Source organism: Elaeis guineensis, chromosome 3, assembly GCF_000442705.2.
Source record: "Elaeis guineensis isolate ETL-2024a chromosome 3, EG11, whole genome shotgun sequence".
Taxonomy (NCBI): domain Eukaryota; kingdom Viridiplantae; phylum Streptophyta; class Magnoliopsida; order Arecales; family Arecaceae; genus Elaeis; species Elaeis guineensis.
This window is the reverse complement of record NC_025995.2, coordinates 10,792,362-10,799,583: the sequence shown is the minus strand read 5'-3', so window position 1 is coordinate 10,799,583 and position 7,222 is coordinate 10,792,362.

Sequence of the window (7,222 nt, the reverse complement as noted above, 5' to 3'; positions counted from 1 at the left end):
TCAACTGGCTGCACCTCTTCGATGCGCCGCACTCTACGGAGAATCATAAATTCAAAAAATATGTAAGTATTCCCTCGCTTTTCACATAGCTGCATCAAAGCGTCTTCCATGTCCATCTCGAGGTTGGGTAACTCAGACAAATCAAGTTGTGGATACAAAATTCGAAGTGCATTCCGACAGAAGGTGTAGCGGGAATGACATCCGACAGCAAAGGTCATATGGATCGTCAACTGAGAACTATCCATTAGCTGCTCATGAGATCGAGAAGAAGAAGCTCCTTCTCCTCCTGTCAGAGATTGGCCTTCTGGTTCTCGCTCTTCCGACCAAGATCTTTTGTCATGGGAGATCGAAAGAAGCTCTTTCGAGCCGACGTCGGTAATAGAAGCAGTCACTTGGATGCCTCGCTATTGTACATCCTTGGGAGCGGCGACGGTCTTCTTGTCATTCAACATCCTTTTCAACTTCGAAATTTTCTCTCTGACATTGTGGAGTTCATCTTGAAGTTGTAATGTCCGCATGGACCTCACCCATCCAAATTTCCTACACTTGATCAGAGTCTTCAAGGTGTGGATTTCTTCATGGACAGAGTCAAGCTGACGGCGATATACAGTCACTTTCACCACCATGCCCCAAGACTTCTTTCCCACTGCATCGGATATTTGCTGTATCTCTTCGGCCAATTGTGCCTTCTCGGTGCTGTGTGCTACAACTCCTCGTCGAACTTCTTGTTGAAGTCTATTGACTTCTTTTTCGGCCTCATCAAGTTTCTTTTGAGCCTTTTGAAGTCTCTCTTTCTGATCGACGGTCTCTCCTTCGAAAAAATTAAGTTTCTATTCTAAGCTCTTGATATGAGCTTTAATGTTAACCGCCGTCATTGGAGGAAGATGAGTGGCCAGTAAAGGAGCAGCAGCTACAGGCCAACATCCAAGCATCATTTACCAATTATGCAAATAATTAAGAGCAGTAAATTTAAAAAGCTTGTAATTTTATTTCATTAAATGAAAGTTTCTTACAGAGATAAAAAAGAAGAAGGAGCAAAAAGTACAAGCATTCAATCCCTAACCTTCTCTTGGGAAGTTGTATCTGAAGGAGGCTCGGAGAGATCTGCATCAACAGTTGAAGAGGAGGGTGGCTCAGTAACGTTCTCCTCTTCGAAAATGGGAAGTTCGAAGATAATGTGAACTTCCTCATCCTCTTCATCTTTATCTTCATAGTCCAAGAAGGTGAAATTAAGCTTCGGATGCTCCTCCTCTATTGACTTTCGACAATCGACCCAATCTTCTTTGTGAGCCTGATGAAAAATCCTTTCACTGAAGGTTACATGACTGTTGCAGTATTCTTCAGATGCCTTAAATGCCTCCACAGCTCGAACCATCTCCTCAGCGAAGATAGGTGATGTCTTGAATTTCTCAATTGAAGAGCGCTTAGCATTTTGAATGCACTCCTCAGTCCTTCTCTCCGCCTCTTTCTCCCTCTCCAAGGTGAGGGCGAGATTGGACTCCAGCTGCCCGAGGGCCCCCTGGAGGATTTTGGCCTTAGCCTCTAGTGCTTTAATTTTTACCTGAGCTATCTGGATGTTCGTCTTGGGTTTTTTCTCAGCCTCTTACACCTGTGCCTCTCTGGTCGAGCGGTCCGACAAATTGATGAGAACATGAAGCAACTACATCTCAAATCAACTGAGTTAGAGGAAGTATAATGATTAAAAGGGAGGAGGGGTGATAAGATAAATACTATACCGGGTGACCCATGGTCAAAGACAGTTTTCTCAGACTGAAAACACTCATCCCGTCCATCTGCACCAACTCTGCTAGGATTATAGAGTTCTCGATAGTTTCCCAGAAGGCCTTCCAGTCTTGAAAAAATAGATCATCCAGAATATCATCGGGAAGAGCATCATCACTGTCGGCCTCCTTAGAAGACTCGACCTAAGCAGAGGTCTTGAAAGACTGAGACCGCTCAATGATTTCTTCTCAAGAGTCGGCGGTCAGGGTTGGAGTAAGTGCAGATGTCACCAAAATTGCTCCGACCTTGGAAGAAACTGCTTGGTCGACAGTGGCAAGCTCTTGGTTGAGTTTGGCAAATTTTGACTTTTTCTTCCTCTTGATCCTGGCAGCCTTAGTCTTCTTCTTCTATGGAAGAGAGGTCTTCAATTTCGCAATATCTTTTACCAAGGGTTCCATTTCTATAATTGTTCAACAAATGTCGGATTAGAGAGCTATATATATATATATATATATATATATATATATATATATATATATATGTATATATATATATATATACATATATATATATATATATATATATATATATATATATATAAAGAAGAAAGAAAGTATGAATGACCCCACTCACTCCTGGGGTCGCTAGAGGAGAGTCCTGTCGATAAAAAAAATTCATCGGATAAAAGCTCATCCAGATGAGGAGTATTGCGATCCAGGAGATTCCTAAGCTCTTTCTTTTTCTCGACACTCAGCTCTACGAGCTTCAATGATGAAGCTTTGATCCGATCCTAATCCAAAAGTCCCTACTCTTCCATCAAAGCACAAGAAACAAAAAAGAAACAGCTCTTCCATCCATGAATGGACGAAGGAGCACCAGAGACCAAAGGAGAGATACCCCTCTGGGAGAAAACATATAGCCAGTCGATGTATGGGTGTTTCTTTAATGTGAAGAGAGCTCGAAAAAGAGAAATTGAAGGTCAGACTTCTGTCCGAGAGTAAAGTACAAGAAACCCTATGATGTATCTAAAGGAGTTTGGGGATATAGTACAGAAAGCAATCCTATAGAACTTAAAAAGCTCAAAGATGAAGGAAAAATAGAAAATCTAAGATCTGTCCGAAGATTTTCCTCATACACTGCTAATCGACCTGGAGATGGGCTGTGGACTCGAGCATTGAAATCAAGAAGTTCAAGATGGAACTTGTCCAAAATATAATATTAGGTTCGGAGCAACTCCAAGTCACCCAAGGTCAGCTCAGTTTGGATCTCTCCAGGTCCGATCGAAGAATCGATTTTAGACCTAGGGCTTTTCAGACCCTTCACTTTCTTTTGCGTGGAGCTCTCACTCTTAGAGTTTTCAGAACCCACCATGAAAACAGAAACCTCAGGAGAAGTGAAAAGAAGAAAAAATCAAAAAGATAAGAGAGACTTACCTTCCAGTAAGAAATCAAAATGAAGTAACTATCTTCCGAAGGCTCTTCACATGGTAACGAAATAAGGAAATCTGTCTGTAGGAGTTTTGGAGCAAGAAAAATGGCAAAGAAAGAAAAGATTTTACCAAAATTAGCAGAAGGAGAAATAAAACAAAAAAAACCGTCCCTTTAAATAGAAAGATGCACATCTCTCAAAGAACATCAAGTCGATACGAATTTTCGAAACAGACCACGTGTCAAGCTTTCATTAGCTCAAGCTGATCGATAGTCTTCACATTTAATACGTCTCAGTAGAGAAGAGTGGCATCCACACAGATTTCAAAAATTTCATCATTAGTTTAGTAATTTTTTCATCTGAAAAAATCGTACACAGATATTTGATTTAAAAAAAAAACTCTGCACCTCTTCGGCCATTCAGAATACCAAGATAAATACTCCCGTAGCCCGACCAGAGCTCGGACTAGGGAGTAAAGGGATATCTGTTAGGAGTAATTTGGAATGGACTTGTGATGTATGAAGATTCAAGCCCATTATGATCCATCAGGTTTATATCAGCGCCTTTCAAGTGATCTAATTGTTGCGATTTGGCCGATCTCTGGTTGGCAAATGTCTGTCCCGATCTTTGATCGGAGGCTATTCTTTTCAATCTCTCGTCGGCGTGTTCTTGATTCGAATCCTTGGACAGAAAAGGTTTGGTCCGATCCTTGTTCGAAAAACTATCAGTCTTAATTCCGAGTCGGCATGCTACACTTTCTGATCTCTCTTCGAAAGCAGATTGATCGGGCTCAGATCTAAAAGGCAGGTACCAACTGGCCATAGCTATCAATGCTATCTGGCTATAGCTGTCAATCCTATTTGGGTATAACCGTCTGATCCTGAAAATCTTCTAGATATAATCATCTGATCTTGAGAATTACAACCAAATAACCGTATCAGATTTGGCCAGTTTGTCTAGTAAAAACTATTACACAGTCGTCTCCTCTATAAATACTCAAACTTTGAGGATTCAGATAAGTAATCCATCTCAGAGAGCTAAAATTTTGCTTTTCTATTTGTGCATTTTGACTTGAGTATTGAAAGATTTTTGTCAAAATATAATCTTTCAATCTAAATATTTTTATAAATTATTTTAATATTATATTTCTTAATTTTTCAGCATCAATCAAAAATAAAGTGCAACAGCACTTGTCTATGTTACTTTACAGGCCATACCTACCGTGTCACCGATGATGTAACGAGCGTCACAAAATTGAGGAATTAAAAAAACAATGGCCATCGCTTTAGCAGGTCGGTGCTACGGCAATTCACCTAGAAGTGATGGGCATAATACTTTCCAAGTACTTGATAGCTAAATGAGTCAGCATGGAAGAAGCTACTTATGGACCACTTATTTAATTTAAGGTGTCCAGTTTTTTCCAAAGAATAGATCATTAGAGCCACAACAAAATCTGATGGCGTAGCCCTGGAATCCAGTGTACCATGCTCATCAAAATGGTGGGACAAGGAATTGTTAATATATAAAATGTTCTGGTGGATGAAATAATAACTATAAAATTGAGAAGGGAGGCGCGTCTGCTCCAAATGCTAGCAGTTGGGTAGATAAAGATGGGCCAATGAAACAAAAAAATATTAATGGCAGAAATATGAGTGAGTACAAACATGCGATTTCTTGTATTATTATTAATGCTGTCACCAAAACACAACGTGGCAACATGGGACAGTTTTGATGTTGATTTGTCCATTTAAACTGTTCATCAGATTAATCTAATATTTTTAATTATTTAATGGATATTGCTAGCAAATATATGTAAATCAATAAATAGATATCATCTATCTAAAGATATAATGATACAAAAAAAAATATATACCACCACTTCAATATTAAGCTTGGCATGCATTGTTGATCCATTGTTGGTCCATTCAAAGTTTTTAGTCAATTAATTACTTCATGTGATATTGTTGTTGTCAATCTCTGGATTGTTAATGTGGAGCATCTCCATAGATTTTCAAGAAAACAAGGAATCAAAGTGCTCCAGATTGGTTTCTACTGGATCTTTTAATGCTCAAATCAAAAAAAATGTTAAATATGGCTCTGCTTGAATTATTTTTAACTTAATTTAAATAATCAAACAAATTGGCTCTGCTTGCATATGGCTTAATTAAAAATTAAGCTTGAATTATAATTGATCAAATAATAGAAGAATCAAACTTGATCTAAAAATTCAAGCTTGACGTTGATGGAACACCAAGCCCGACTAGATATAGGCACAATCGAGTTTTGTTTATCACACCCTTAAACACATTCTCTTAGAAAAGTAAAGAAATGAAAAATTATTTGTGCACTATCTGCGGTGTAGAAAATCTGACATGGTAACCATCACTTTTCAATACGCATTTAACGCTCGTAGTTCTTCTTTTTCGTTTAAAATTTTGAATGATGAAAATATCTCTTTTTTTCTAAAAAAATTATGACATCTTGTGCAGATATAATGGCATCTTATGTTGAAATTATGACTTTCTGCACAGGATGTCATAATTTTTTCACAGGATGTCATAAAGAGGGAAGGACATTTTCGTCATTAAAAAATTATAATGAAAATATCTTTCTCTCTTTATGACATCTTGTAAAAAAATTATGACATCCTGTGCAGACAGTCATAATTTCAACGCAGGATACCATAATATCTGCATAGGCTGTTATAATTTTTTCGAAAGGAAAGGGATATTTTCATTATTCAAAATTTCAAACGAAAAAATAGAATTTCGGACATTAAATGTGCATTGAAAAGTGATGGTTACGTAGTCCAAAAAGATGAAGCGGTACACTCTAGATGATGTACAAAGAATTTCTCTTAGGTTGTCACAGCACCAGCCCATGGATTAAACTAAAGCTTAACTTACAACATGTTCCATATGAAGTGCAGATAGAGACCTCAAAGAAACATGTTAAATTATCTACCAGCTACGTAACAATATTGTATAATATTTAGACGTGAAGAAAATCAATACGATACATTGCATGCTCTACGTTTGAACCGATGAAACAACTAGTACAAATAGGTTGGCTTGGTGATAATCCAAGCAAGATGCAACTTGAATTAGCATCATGGATTAAGTATTTTAATGTAATTACCGTTTGATCTACAAATAGGTATCAATTTGCAACGCTATCTTGATCAATCCACTCAACTTGAGCCAAATCTATCAATCACATTGCAATTGCACTTATCTATGTTACTTTACAAGTCATACCTACCATGTCACCAATGATACAAGGAGCTTCACAAAATTGAGGAATTAAAAAAAAAATGGCCATCGCTTTAGCAGGTCAGTGCTGGGGCAATTCACCTAGAAGTGATGGGCATAATACTTTTTAAGCACTTGGTAGCTAAATGAATCAGCATGCAAGAAGCTACTCATGGACCACTTGATTAATTTAAGGTCTTCAGTTTTTTCTAAACGATAGAGCTTTTAGAGCCACAGCAAAATCTGATGGCGTAGCCCTGGAATCTAGTGCACCATGCTTATCAAAGTGGAGGGACAAGGAATTGTTAATATATAAAATGTTCCGGTGGATGAAATAATAACTATAAAATTGAGAAGGGAGGCGTGTCTGCTTCAAATGCTAGCAGTCGGGTAGATAAAGATGGGCCAATGAAACAAAAAAATATTAATGGCAGAAATCTAATATATATATATATATATATATATATATATATATATATATATATAAAGTAAAAAAAATTTATGAATCATTGGGGTTATCACATAAGCAATTATTTTTTATCTATAAATATCATCTGGAGATAAATTTAACATTTCATGAGCTATGTTTTCAAACTCTTCTTCCAAATAATTCTTAATGATTAATAAAAAATAATAAATATCAATATTATGTTATTAAAGCATGAAGTTCATTTATATATACAGTTGAGAATATCAATCAATAATAATATTTTGAATGGATGATATCTTTTGAATTATAAATAATAAATAATTTTTTTTATAAAAAAATAATTTTAGAACCTGTATGCAACGCTATGGTTTCAAACTAATATGAGTGAATA